This window comes from Mustelus asterias, chromosome 5 (genome assembly GCF_964213995.1).
Source record: "Mustelus asterias chromosome 5, sMusAst1.hap1.1, whole genome shotgun sequence".
Taxonomy (NCBI): domain Eukaryota; kingdom Metazoa; phylum Chordata; class Chondrichthyes; order Carcharhiniformes; family Triakidae; genus Mustelus; species Mustelus asterias.
Genome location: NC_135805.1, coordinates 11,858,219 through 11,873,235, shown reverse-complemented (window position 1 = coordinate 11,873,235; position 15,017 = coordinate 11,858,219). Strand labels below are relative to the sequence as shown.

Below are 15,017 nucleotides of genomic sequence, written 5' to 3'. Positions count from 1 at the left end.
TGTGAATCTGTGGAATTCCCTGCCCAGTGAAGCAGTTGAGGCTACCTCATTAAATGTTTTTAAGGCAAGGATAGATAAATTTTTGAACAGTAAAGGAATTAAGGGTTATGGTGAGCGGGCGGGTAAGTGGAGCTGAGTCCACAAAAAGATCAGCCATGATCTTATTGAATGGTGGAGCAGGCTCGAGGGGCCAGATGGCCTACTCCTGCTCCTAGTTCTTATGTTCTTATTAGGAAAAGAAATAGAACTAGTCCACAGGTAAATTGGAATCAAAGATTGGCAGTCAATACTGCAACGGAACATTAGGCTGCCTTTAATAAGGAGATGGTTTTGGAACAGTTAAGGTACATTACCATGAAGAAGAGCAGTGGAACAGACGCATCCAGTGCAGAGACAAGGTGTGTATGATAGAGGTCAAGCGGATAGCACATGAGAGAACCAGGCTGAATAAGTTCAGAAGGGAAGTGGGAAAAGAAGTGAGGAGCCAAGAGAAGAGACTAGCAGCCAACTTTTAAAAAATCCGAAAGTCGTCTTTAAGTATACAAAAATAGAAGATGGGTGGTGAATGAGGGCTGGAGCCAATGAGGGACCAAAAAGGGGATTCACACATGGAGGATGCAGAGGGCATGATTGTGATATAAAATTAGTATTTTGCATTTGACTTTGGCAGCATTATCTTCCTTGGCAATGTTATAATGAAAGAGGAGATCATTGAGGCATTGGATGGGCTAAAAATCAAGAAATGAGGTATTAGAAGGCTAATTGTATTTAAAAGTTGATGTCACAAGGATCAGATCAGGCGCAGTAAGGATACTGAGGGAGGTAAAGGTTGATGAGGCACTGGTCATAAACCCAGCAGCTACTGAGCATTCAGTTTAATCTCACTAGTGGGAATGCTTTAGAAGAATAATTCGAGACAAAATTAACAGCCACTTGGACAACTGTGGAGTAATTAAAGGAAGACAGCATGGATTTGTTAAAGAACGCTCATGTTTAATTATTTATTTGAGCTTCTTGATGAAGTAACAGAATGTTGATGTGGTGTACAGGGATTTGATGAAGGGCCACACAAGAAGCTTCTCAACAAAGTTGAGGCCGGTGGAATAAAGTAGATAGAAGCAGCAGTGGAAAATTGTCTGTGTGACAGGAAGCAAAGATTCTGCTGCCTCTATCTATACTCCGTTTGAGATACTCCATCTCAAATGGAGTATAATATTCAATAAGGGAAGGCTGATGGGGATTTAATGGAGGAAGTGTTCAAGATCATAGGTTTAGACAGGGTAGATAGTGGAGTGAGACTAGCTGAGTTGCTCTGAGAGCTAGCATGCACACTACAGGCCAAATGGCCTCCTTCCATGCAGTAACTATTTGATGATTCAGATGCACCTTTAAAGCCACCTCTTTGATGTTCTTTCTTGGACTGGGGGGGTGGGGGGGGGGGGGGGGGGGGGGGGGGGGATGTAGAGTGGGACTCCCCAGCGCATGGTATTAGAACCATTGCTTTTCTCCACCTACATTAATGGATGTACAAGGCATGATTTCAAAACTTGGAATTGTAGTGAGCTGTGATGAAGACAGGTTCTGAGAGGACATGAGCAGGTTGGTGGAATGGGTGGACAGGTGGCAGATGAAATTTAATGCAGAGAAGTATGAAGTGATTCATTTTGGTAGGAAGAATGAGAAGTAACATTAAAGGAACATTATAGAAACAGAAAGACTTGGAGAGGTGGCAGGGTCTTTGTGCACAAATTATTGGAAAAGGAAGGGCAGATTGTGAAAGTGGTTAATAGGACATATTAGATTTTTGGATTTTATAAAAATAGAGTACAAAATATGAGGTTGTTGTGAACCTTTTTAAACCACTGGTCCAATCTCAAATGGAGTATAGTATTCAATAAGGGAAGGCTGATGGGGATTTAATGGAGGAAGTGTTCAAGATCATGGGTTTGGACAGGGTAGATAGTGGAGTGAGACGAGCTGAGTTGCTCTGAGAGCTAGCATGCACACTACAGGCCAAATGGCCTCCTTCCATGCAGTAACTATTTGATGATTAAGATACACCTTTGATGAAGCCGTTAGTTGGTCATCTCGAATATCTCCTTTGCCTTGGTATCAAGTTTTGTTTTTAAACACTCCTGTGAAACACTTGGGAAACTTTACTACTTTAAAATACTGTGAAAATGCAAACTCTCATTGTTAGTCTTCCATTAAAAACCTGCAAGTTTTCCTCATCTCGTTTAATCATAATGAGTTCCACCATAGTTTAGCATGGCCATAAAAAAGCAAACTAAACACTTTTTCTAGAGGAATAGAATTGAAAGGGAGGGAAGCTATTCTACCGGATACTTTAAAAGATGTTTCCCATAATCTGTGTGCAATACATTTGTGTGTGTATTTTTTTGTTTCTGGAGTGAGAAATTCAACTTAAGAAAACGGCAGCAAAGCTGTTTCACTTTTTAAAAAAACAGTATAGTTTATTTCACTCTCTTGCTCTGGAAGTTACTTTCCAAAAAATGTAAGTTGCTAACACACACACACACACACACACAAAGATTAGTTACAAATGAGAGGATGATACTTATAAAACTTGGATCAGTTTAGTCCATATTTGATGCATGCCTAATATTTTTGTAGTCGAGGTGTTGTCTTGTCTGAAGTGTAGATTTTGTAGGATTATCTCTGTAGCTGCAATGACTTCTGCTGTTGTGTTGTCAAAGGTTGTTTTAACACTAGAGCTTAGTAGATGAAATCCAGTTTACAGGGAAGAGAGGTTATTTTCCTCTGTTTCTGCAGGCTTGGCACCTTCAAACTGCCTACTAACACCAGAGGCCATGGCTGCTTCTAGAAGCCTCTTTCTGTCTCTCCCTGAGTTGACGCTTCTTCAAGATGGTTGTCTGTGGATCTGTCAGCTTCCTGTCCTTCCCAGTGCTTTTTATAGGTATGCTGAGGCAGCCTCTGTTATCAGGTGACCTGTCCAAAATACCTAGTCACCTTCCAAATAAGGTATAGACAAATTCAATGACCCTTCGAACCTGTACTTCTTAGCTTTGTCCAAGGCACAATTTCCACTCTTACAATGAGGCATCAACTAAATTTTATTATTAGAGAATGCAATAGTTGTAGGGGATCCAATTGTAGGGGGGATAAGACAGCCGTTTCTGTGGCCACAAATGAGACTCCAGGATGGTATGTTGCCTCCCTGGTGCTCGGGTCAAGGATGTCTCGGAGCGGCTGCAGGACATTCTGAAGGGGGAGGGTGAACAGCCAGTGGTCCTAGTACACTTTGGTACAAATGACAAAGGTTAAAAAAAGGGGTGAGGTTCTAAAAGCAGAATATAGGGAGCTAGGAAACAAGCTGAAAAGTCGGACTTCAAAGGTAGTGATCTCAGGATTACTACCAAGGCCATGTGCTCGTCAGAGCAGAAACAGCAGGATACAGAGGATGAATATGTGGCTGAAAAGATGGTGCGAGGTGGAGGGTTTCAGATTCCTGGGGCATTGAGACCGGTTCTGGGGGAGGTGGGACCGAGTCAGATAAGGACCGAGTAAAAAATAGTAGGAACGGGACAAACATTAGAAGGATCACCTTCAGGTTTTGTACCTGAATGCTCGGAGCATTCAAACAAAATGGATGAATTAGTTGCACAGACAGATGTAAAGGGGTTTGATATAGTTGGCATTACAGAGACATGGCTCCAAGGTGACCAAGGATGGGAACTAAACATTGAAGGCTATTCAGTGTTTCGGAAGGACAGACAGAAAGGAAAAGGTGGTGGAGTTGCATTATTGATTAAAGATATTGATACGATATTGAGGAAAGATATTAGCATAGAGGATGTGGAATCTGTATGGGTTGAGTTTAAAAAACAAGGATCAAAAAACCTAGTGTTTCTGAAGTGTGATTGTTCATTGCAATGCACTCTGCATCATTTTTAGATCTTAAGTCTGATGCACCAGTTGGGCAAGGTAAAGGTTGAGGTCTTAGTTTTGGATAGGTTATCAGTAAGTTGGTATTGTATCAATATTTGGTTATTATATGTCACAAATATATTTGGTAAATACTGTAATCATTCAGCATATCTGAAAACAGGATGCAGTATCAAGCAAACCTCCTCCCATCCCACCCTAACAACCCCAGGTCTATTTCTGACTCCTTGTGTCCAGCTGTGTACTGTTTAAAATTAATGAGGAAGAGATCATAAAGTTTTAGAATTCTAAATCTAGTGCTGATTAGCGATCTATAAGAAAGCATTATAAATCAGAAACAAAAACATTTTCTGACTGTATTTCAGATTCCCAGCATCTGCAGGATTTTATTTTTATCTGTAAATAGGAAATTTGGACACGGTTTCTTTCCTGAAATCAGTCTGCTTCACTGTATGTCAGTTCATTGAGCTTTATGCAAGTCTGGGATTTGTCACCAGCTGAATCCTGGCAGCTTGCTCCTGCAGGAGGGAAATGCCCACCAGCCTTTTGTCTACCTCCTTTTTTAAATGGTGGCGTCACATTTGCTGTTTTCCAATCTGCAGGAACTGCCCCAGAATCCAGCGAATTTTGGTAAATTCCGACTAGTCCATTTGCTATTTCCTCTGCTATCTCTTTTAGTACAGTAAGAAGTCTCACAACACCAGGTTAAAGTCCAACAGGTTTATTTGGTAGCAAATACCATAAGCTTTCGGAGCACAGCTCCTTCGTCAGATGGAGTGGTTATCTGTTCTCAAACAGTGCAAACAGACACAGAAATCAAATTACAGAATACTGATTAGAATGCAAATCTCTACAGCCAGCCAGGTCTTAAATGTACAGACAATGTGGGTGGAGGGAGCATTCAACACAGGTTAAAGAGATGTGTATTGTCTCCAGACAGAACAGCTGGTGAAATTCTGCAAGCCCAGGAGGCAAGCTGTGGGGGTTACTGATAATGTGACATAAATCCAACATCCCGGTTTAGGCCGTCCTCATCTGTGCGGAACTTGGCTATCAGTTTCTGCTCAGCGACTCTGCGCTGTCGTGTGTCGTGAAGGCCGCCTTGGAGAACGCTTACCTGAAGATCCAAGGCTGAATGCCCGTGACTGCTGAAGTGCTCCCCCACAGGAAGACAACAGTCTTGCCTGGTGATTGTCGAGCGGTGTTCATTCATCCGTTGTCGTAGTGTCTGCATGGTTTCCCCAATGTACCATGCCTCGGGACATCCTTTCTTGCAGCGTATCAGGTAGACAACGTTGGCCGAGTTGCAAGAGTAGGTACCGTGTACCTGGTAGATGGTGTTCTCACGTGAGATGATGGCATCCGTGTCGATGATCCGGCATGTCTTGCAGAGGTTGCTGTGGCAGGGTTGTGTGGTGTCGTGGTCACTGTTCTCCTGAAGGCTGGGTAGTTTGCTGCGGACAATGGTCTGTTTGAGGTTGCGTGGTTGTTTGAAGGCAAGAAGTGGGGGTGTGGGGATGGCCTTGGCGAGATGTTCGTCTTCATCAATGACATGTTGAAGGCTCCGGAGGAGATGCCGTAGCTTCTCCGCTCCGGGGAAGTACTGGACGACGAAGGGTACTCTGTCCACCGTGTCCTGTGTTTGTCTTCTGAGGAGGTCGGTGCGGCTTTTCGCTGTGGCGCGTCGGAACTGTTGATCGATGAGTCGAGCACCATATCCTGTTCTTATGAGGGCATCTTTCAGCGTCTGGAGGTGTCTGTTGCGATCCTCCTCATCCGAGCAGATCCTGTGTATTCGGAGGGCTTGTCCGTGCGGGATGGCTTCTTTTACGTGTTTAGGGTGGAAGCTGGAGAAGTGGAGCATCGTGAGGTTATCCGTGGGCTTGCGGTACAGTGAGGTGCTGAGGTGACCGTCCTTAATGGAGATGCGTCCTTAATGGAGAGGCCGCTGCCCTCGACTTGACATGTATGCCCAAGCCATCAGGAGGTGCGTCAACACCAAATTCATCAGCCGCACTCACAAGACAGCACCGAACATCACCCAAGCACAACGCAACGCCATCCACACACTCAAGACCAACCGCAACATTGTCATCAAACCAGCAGACATAGGAGGGGCCATCGTCATACTGAACAGAACGGATTACTGCAAAGAAGTAGTGTGAAAGGACAGGCAGAGCAGGGTTCCCCTGTGGCCATACCCCTCCACAACAGGTATACTGAATTGGATACTGTTGTGGGAGATGCTTTACCTGGGACAAGCTGCAACAGCCGGAACTCTGATACTGCGTCTGGTTCTACAGCGCAAAAGGGTGGGATGAAGAAGAGGAGAGCAGTAGTGATAGGGGACTCGATGGTCAGAGGTACGGACCGGAGGTTCTGTGGTCGGGATAGAGACTCCCGCATGGTTTGTTGCCTCCCAGGTGCCAAGGTCAGCGATGTCTCTGATCACGTGCACAGCGTTCTAAAGTGGGAAGGTGATCAGCCAGATGTCGTGGTACACGTCGGTACCAATGACGTGGGAAGGAAGAGTGAGGAGGTCCTAAAGAGTGAGTACAAAGAGCTTGGAAGGAAGTTTAAAAAGCAGGACCCCGAGGGTAGTAATCTCAGGATTGCTACCTGAGCCACATGCCAGTGAGGGCAGGAGTAGGATGCTTGGGCGGATAAACACGTGGCTGAGGAACTGGTGCAGGGGGCAGGGTTTCCAATTCTTGGATCATTGGGACCTCTTTTGGGGCAGGTGGGACCTGTACAAGAGAGACGGGTTACACCTAAACTACAAGGGGACCAATATACTTGCAGGGAGATTTGCTAGTGTTACTGGGGAGCGTTTAAACTAGATTTGCAGGGGGATGGGAACCAGAGTGCCAGAGCAGATAGTGGAGCAGGGGTAAAAAGACAGGTTAGTTCAAGCAAAATCACAAATGGAAGGGTAGAGTGTGGTGGAAATAATTTTTTGAGGTGTGTCTATTTCAATGCCAGGAGTATTGTGGGGAAGGCAGATGAGCTGAAGGCGTGGATAGACACGTGGAAATATGACATTATAGCCATTAGTGAAACTTGGCTACAGGAGTGGCAGGACTGGCAGCTCAATGTTCCAGGGTTCCAATGTTTCAGGCGGGATAGAGGCAGAGGGATAAAAGGTGGGGGGGTGGCATTGTTGGTCAGGGAAAATGTTACAGCGGTACTCAGGCAGGATAGATTAGGGAGGTTGTCTACAGAGGCCCTATGGGTGGAGCTGAGAAACAGGAAAGGTATGACCACATTAATGGGCTTGTATTATAGACCACCCAATAGTCAGCGAGAATTGGAGGAGCAAATCAGCGGAGAGATAGCTGACAACTGCAAGAAACACAAAGTTGTGATCGTAGGGGATTTTAATTTTCCACATATAGATTGGGACTCGCATACTGTTAAAGGTTTAGACGGGGTAGAGTTTGTAAAATGTGTTCAGGAGAATTTTCTACACCAGTATATAGAGGTGCCAACTAGAGAGGATGCGATTTTGGATCTCCTATTGGGAAATGAGTTAGGGCAGTGATGGATGTGAGTGTGAGGGAACACTTTGGATCCAGTGATCATAATGCCATTAGTTTCAACCTGATCATGGATAAGGATAGATCTGGTCCTCGGGTTGAAGTTCTGAACTGGAAAAAGGCCAAATTTGATGAAATGAGAAGGGATCTGGGAAGTGTGGATTGGCACAGGCTGTTCTCTGGTCAGGATGTAAATGGAAAGTGGGAGGCCTTCAAAGGAGAAATTTTGAGAGTGCAGAGTTTGTATGTTCCTGTCAGGATTAAAGGCAAAGTAAATAGGAATAAGGAACCTTGGTTCTCGAGGGAGATTGTAACACTGATTAAGAGGAAGAGAGAGTTGTATGAAATGTACAGGCAGCAAGGAACAGATCAGATGCTCGAGGAGTATAAAAAGTGCAAGAAGCTACTTAAGAGGGAAATCAGGAGGGCTAAAAGAAGACATGAGGTTGCTTTGGCAGACAGAGTGAAGGAAAATCCAAAGAGCTTCTATAGGTATGTTAGGAGCAAAAGGATAGTGAGAGATAAAATTGGTCCTCTTGAAGACCAGAGTGGTAGACTGTGTTTGGAACCAAAAGAGATGGGGGAGATACTAAATGGTTTTTTTGCATCCGTATTTACTGAGGAAACGGGCATGGAGTCTACGGAAATAGGGCAAACTGGTAGGGAGGCCATGGAACCTTTACAGATTAAAGGGGAGGAGGTGCTCGCTGTCTTGAGGCAAATCAGAGTGGATAAATCCCCAGGACCGGACAGGGTATTCCCACGGACCTTGAGGGAAGCTAGTGTTGAACTTGCAGGGGCCCTGGCAGACATATTTAAAATGTCAGTATTCACGGGGGAGGTGCCGGATGATTGGAGGGTGGCTCATGTTGTTCCGTTGTTTAAAAAAGGTTCCAAAAGAAATCCGGGAAATTATCGGCCAGTAACTTTGACGTCGGTGGTGGGAAGTTATTGGAAGGTGTGATACGGGATAGGATCTACAAATATTTGGATAGACAGGGACTTATTAGGGAGAGTCAACATGGCTTTGTGCGTGGTAGGTCATGTTTGACCAATCTATTAGAGTTTTTCGAGGAGGTTACCAGGAAAGTGGATGAAGGGAAGGTGGTGGATGTTGTCTACCTGGATTTCAGCAAGGCCTTTGACAAGGTGCCTCATGGGAGGTTAGTGAGGAAGGTTCAGTCGCTCGGTATACATGGGGAGGTAGTAAATTGGATAAGACACTGGCTCAATGGAAGAAGCCAGAGAGTGGGTGTGGAGGATTGCTTCTCTGAGTGGAGGCCTGTGACGAGTGGTGTGCCGCAGGGATCGGTGTTGGGTCCATTGTTGTTTGTCATCTATATCAATGATCTGGATGATAATGTGGTAAATTGGATCAGCAAGTTTGCTGATGATACAAAGATTGGAGGTGTAGTGGACAGTGAGGAAGGTTTTCAAAGCTTGCAGAGGGATTTGGGCCAACTAGAAAAATGGGCTGATAAATGGCAAATGGAATTTAACGCAGACAAGTGTGAGATATTGCACTTTGGAAGGACAAATCAAAGTAGAACGTACAGGGTAAATGGTAGGACTCTGAAGAGTGCAGTTGAACAGAGGGATCTGGGAATACAAGTACAGAATTCCCTAAAAGTGACGTCACAGGTGGATAGGGTCGTAAAGAGTGCCTTTGGTACATTGGCCTTTATAAATCGGAGTATCGAGTATAAAAGTTGGAGTGTTATGGTAAGGTTATACAAGGCATTGGTGAGGCCGAATTTGGAGTATTGTGTACAGTTTTGGTCACCTAGTTACAGGAAGGATGTAAATAAGATTGAAAGAGTGCAGAGAAGGTTCACAAGGATGTTACGGGACTTGAGAAGCTGAGTTACAGAGAGAGATTGAATAGGTTGGGACTTTATTCCCTGGAGCATAGAAGATTGAGGGGAGATTTGATAGAGGTGTATAAGATTTTGATGGGTATAGATAGAGTGAATGCAAGCAGGCTTTTTCCGCTGAGGCTAGGGGAGAAAAAAACCAGAGGGCATGGGTTAAGGGTGAAAGGAGAAAAGTTTAAAGGGAATATTAGGGGGGGGCTTCTTCACGCAGAGAGTGGTGGGAGTGTGGAATGAGCTGCCGGATAAAGTGGTAAATGCGGGGTCACTTTTAACATTTAAGAAAAACTTGGACGGGTTCATGGATGAGAGGGGTGTGGAGGGATATGGTCCAAGTGCAGGTCAGTGGGACTAGGCAAAAAATGGTTCGGCACAGACAAGAAGGGCCAAAAGGCCTGTTTCTGAGCTGTAATTTTCTATGGTTCTAAGCGCACCGACAACTGAACAACGAGGAACACGACAGACATTTACCCACAGATCCGACCAAAGAACACACCCGTCAACTCAACACTCTGATCCAAACCTTTGATCCGGACCTTCAGAGCACCCTCCGTGCTCTCATCCCACGTACTCCCCGTATTGTAGATCTCTACTGCCTCCCAAAAATACACAAGGCAAACACACCCGGCCGTCCCATCGTTTCAGGAAACTGAACCCTGTGCGAGAAACTCTCCGGCTAGGTCGAGGGCATCTTGAAACCCATTGTACCAAGAACCCCCAGCTTTTGTCGCGACACTACGGACTTCCTACAGAAACTCAACACACATGGAGCAGTTGAACCAGAAACACTCCTCGTCACAATGGATGTCTCGGCACTTTACACCAGCATCCCCCACGATGATGGCATTGCTGCAATGGCCTCAGTACTCAATGCCGTCAACTGCCAGTTTCCAGATGCAATTTTACAACTCATCCGCTTCATCATGGACCACAATATCTTCACCTTCAACAACCAGTTCTTCATCCAGACACACGGAACAGCCATGGGGACAAAATTCGCACCTCAATATGCCAACATCTTCATGCACAGGTTCGAACAAGACTTCTTCACCGCACAGGACCTTCAATGGATGCTATACACTTGATACATCGATGACATTTTCTTCCTTTGGAGTCATGGTGAACAATCACTGAAACAACTATATGATGACATCAACAAGTTCCATCCCACCATCAGACCCACCATGGACTACTCTCCGGAATCGGTTGCATTCTTGGACACACGCATCTCCATTAAGGACGGTCACCTCTGCACCTCACTGTACCGCAAGCCCACGGATAACCTCATGATGCTCCACTTCTCCAGCTTCCACCCTAAACACGTAAAAGAAGCCATCCCCTACGGACAAGCCCTCCAAATACACAGGATCTGCTTGGATGAGGAGGATCGCAACAGACACCTCCAGACGTTGAAAGATGCCCTCATAAGAACAGGATATGGCGCTCGACTCATCGATCAACAGTTCTGACGCGCCACAGCGAAAAACCGCACCGACCTCCTCAGAAGACAAACACGGGACACGGTGGACAGAGTACCCTTCGTCGTCCAGTACTTCCCCAGAGCGGAGAAGCTACGGCATCTCCTCCGGAGCCTTCAACATGTCATTGATGAAGATGAACATCTCGCCAAGGCCATCCCCACACCCCCACTTCTTGCCTTCAAACAACCACGCAACCTCAAACAGACCATTGTCCGCAGCAAACTGCCCAGCCTTCAGGAGAACAGTGACCACGACACCACACAACCCTGCCACAGCAACCTCTGCAAGACGTGCCGGATCATCGACACGGATGCCATCATCTCATGTGAGAACACCATCTACCAGGTACACGGTACCTACTCTTGCAACTCGGCCAACGTTGTCTACCTGATACGCTGCAAGAAAGGATGTCCCGAGGCATGGTACATTGGGGAAACCATGCAGACGCTACGACAACGGATGAATGAACACCGCTCGACAATCACCAGGCAAGACTGTTGTCTTCCTGTGGGGGAGCACTTCAGCAGTCACGGGCATTCAGCCTTGGATCTTCAGGTAAGTGTTCTCCAAGGCGGCCTTCACGACACACGACAGTGCAGAGTCGCTGAGCAGAAACTGATAGCCAAGTTCCGCACACATGAGGACGGCCTAAACCGGGATGTTGGATTTATGTCACATTATCAGTAACCCCCACAGCTTGCCTCTTGGGCTTGCAGAATTTCACCAGCTATTCTGTCTGGAGACAATACACATCTCTTTAATCTGTGTTGAATGCTCCCTCCACCCACATTGTCTGTACATTTAAGACCTGGCTGGCTGTAGAGATTTGCATTCTAATCAGTATTCTGTAATTTGATTTCTGTGTCTGTTTGCACTGTTTGAGAACAGATAACCACTCCATCTGACGAAGGAGCTGTGCTCCGAAAGCTTATGGTATTTGCTACCAAATAAACCTGTTGGACTTTAACCTGGTGTTGTGAGACTTCTTACTGTGCTTACCCCAGTCCAACGCCGGCATCTCCACATCATCTCTTTTCGTACCCTGGGGTGCATTCCATCAGGGCCAGGAGAAATGACTTTAGCCCCATTAGCTTACCTAACACTGCTTCTTTAGTGATCTTGATCATTTCTAGGTCCTCACCTGCCATAGCCGCCTTGTCATCTGTTTTCAGCCTGTTATTTGTGTCTTCCACTGTGAAGACTGACACAAAATACCTGTTCAATGCATCGGCCATATCCTCATTTCCCATTATTAAATCTGCCCTTCTCATCCTCAAAAGGATCAATGTTTACTTTTGCCACTCGTTTTCTTTTTATATATTTGTAGAAACATTTGCAATCTGTTTTTATACTCTGAGCTAGTTTACCCTCACAATCCATCTTACTTTTCTTTATAGCTTTGTTTGTGGCTTTCTGCTGACCTTTAAAGATTTCCCAATCCTCTAATTTCTCACTAATCTTTGCCACTTTGTATGCATTTTCTTTCAATTTGATTCCCGCCTTTATTTCCTGAGATATCCATGGCTGTTTATCCTCTTTCCTACAGTCCGTCCTTATCACTGTGAAACTACCACTGCTGACATGGGCACCTATGTACTTGTGTCATTGTTTTTTTTACCATGGACATTTTCAGAGCTGTCAGAAATGTTAAAAATGAATTTTGGGATATTAATGAGGACACATCTCACCACTCCCACTGAGCCAGAACGATGTATAGAGTATAAGAGTTGGGGTCTGATGTTGCAGATGTATAGAACGTTGGTTCGGCCGCATCTGGAATACTGCGTCCAGTTCTGGTCGCCACACTACCAGAAGGACGTGGAGGCTTTGGAGAGAGTGCAGAGGAGGTTTACCAGGATGTTGCCTGGTATGGAGGGGCTTGGTTATGAGGAGAGATTGGGGAAACTGGGTTTGTTCTCCTTGGAAAGACGGAGGATGAGGGGAGACTTAATAGAGGTGTATAAAATTATGAAAGGCATAGATAGGGTGAACGGTGGGAAGCTTTTCCCCGGGTCGGTGGTGACGTTCACGAGGGGTCATAGGTTCAAGGTGAAGGGGGGGAGGTTTAACACAGATATCAGAAGGACATATTTTACACAGAGGGTCGTGGGGGCCTGGAATGGGTTGCCGGGCAAGGTGATGGAGGCGGACACACTGGGAACGTTTAAGACTTATCTAGACAGCTATATGAACGGAGTGGGAATGGAGGGATACAAAAGAGTGGTCTAGTTTGGACCAGGGAGCGGCGCGGGCTAATTGTTCTTTGTTTCTCGTTTCAAGGCTTCATTCTATGATCATCTTGCTGGTGCCAGTACAGAGCGAGACTGCGGATAGTTGGGAACCTGTCTCGGGGGCAGGGAATTCATATGGTGTTCGTGGAAGTGGAAATGAATAGGGTTGGGAAGCATTTTCCGATCAGGGCCAGTGTGATCTCCTGGACTCGTTTCGATCGCCTCAGGGGGTCGGAGAGGAATTTCCCAGATTTTCTTTTCCCCATATTGGCCCTGGGGTTTTCACTCTGGGTTTTCGCCTCTCCCTGGAGATCACATGGTCTGGAATGGGGGGGTAGGGGTGAGTTAATAGGTTGTGATGAACAAAGCATCATAGCTGTGAGGGACAGCTCGGGGATAGGATATTAGGATGTAGATAGGCTGGAAAATTGGGCGGGGATCCTGGATTCAGGATTCAATCCTGGACCGGGGAGCGGCATGGGCTTCGAGGGCCGAAGGGCCTGTTCCTGTGCTGTATTGTTCTTTGTTCTTTGATGTGATCCATCCCTTCACCGGGGTCCATCAGTCAGCAGTACCAAAGGACAGCTGCAATCCTGGATATGCTGTTTGTTATATGAATTGTTTAAATGATGCTCTGTCTATTTGTTCCAGTGGTTTATTGGGTTTTAAAGATTCCATGGCACATTGTGAAGAGTGGGGGGTTCTCCCTGTACCTTGGTCAATCTTCCTCTTTTAACCATCACCATTATAAAAACAAATTAACTGGCCATTTATCCCATTTGCTGTTTGTGGGATGTTATTGTGGACAGATTTGCTGCAGGTGACAACATTTTGACAAGTAATTTATTGGCTGTTGTGAGCTGCTTGATATGGTACAACACAAATGCAGGGTTTTTTGTATGTTAAGCCCTTGAGGGCAGATTAGTGATGCAGCTCAAGGCAGCTGTCAATACGGAACTGGTCAGTAGTGAGCATGGTATAATAACAATCCTGTCCCCAGATTGCTTTATGCATCTTGTAGCAGCAAAATCATGATTGAGAACTTAAAGCTTTATGGCATTGTTGGTATGTGACACTAATAAATAAACTTTAAACATTTGTAATTATCCAGCTTTCTGGCACAACCCGAACCTAAGAATGGGAAATTATCCATTGCATCCGTAATTTTCATTCTCACTTCCCTCTGTATCCTTGGATGCATCCCATCCGGTGCTGGTGCCTTATCCCAAGTAGTCAGCCAATCCAATACCTCATCCTTATCCGCTTTAAACCCATCAGAATTCTTAATTACCACCATTTCCACCATCACCTGTGCAGCCTCTTGCTCCTTGTTAAAGACAGATGCAAAGTATTCATTTAATACCTCAGCCATGTCTCCATGCGTAAATCCCCTTTTTGGTCCGTCCATATGCATGGAAAGAGAACTTTTGTGAAACTTGGAGGTTGGGGGAGAAAACAGAAAGCGAGTTGGCTGCAGTGTCCCCCATGTTGAATAGTCTACTCGACACTATCTAAATTGTGTTTAAAGGATCACTGCCGGGCCCTTGGAACTGTACTTTAAAGCCTTAATGATGGGAGAATGCCACTCAATGGATTTTCAAGAAAATCGGCATGCATATAGTATCTCTCAGCCTCGGCATCGAAAAACGCTTCACAGTCAAGAAGCATTGTCACTGTTGCAATGTACGCAAAAGCAGCTGCCAAAATGTGCAGAAGGTTGCCACAAATAACTGAGAGAAATGGCTAGGTAATCTGTTTTCTGGTATTTGCTCGGGGCTAATGTGAGCCAGGACACACACAAATATCTTTGCTTTGAGTAACGCCATGGGATCTTTCATATTCATTTGAGAAAGCAGATGGGGTTTCAATTTCATGGCTCGTTAGAAAGACACAAATTATTGCTTTGTTCAGAATCAGTAATGTTACACTGGCCAACTGTGCCCTAATGCTAAAATAAATAACTATAGAATG

The 15,017-nt window shown here is 45.4% G+C and overlaps 1 protein-coding gene across 4 annotated transcripts in view; it reads left to right on the top strand.

Annotated features, from left to right (window-relative positions):
- Nucleotides 1-15,017, top strand: part of aida (axin interactor, dorsalization associated) — an 82,533-nt gene that overhangs the window by 55,504 nt on the left and 12,012 nt on the right. The gene's annotated exons all lie outside the window — the stretch shown is intronic.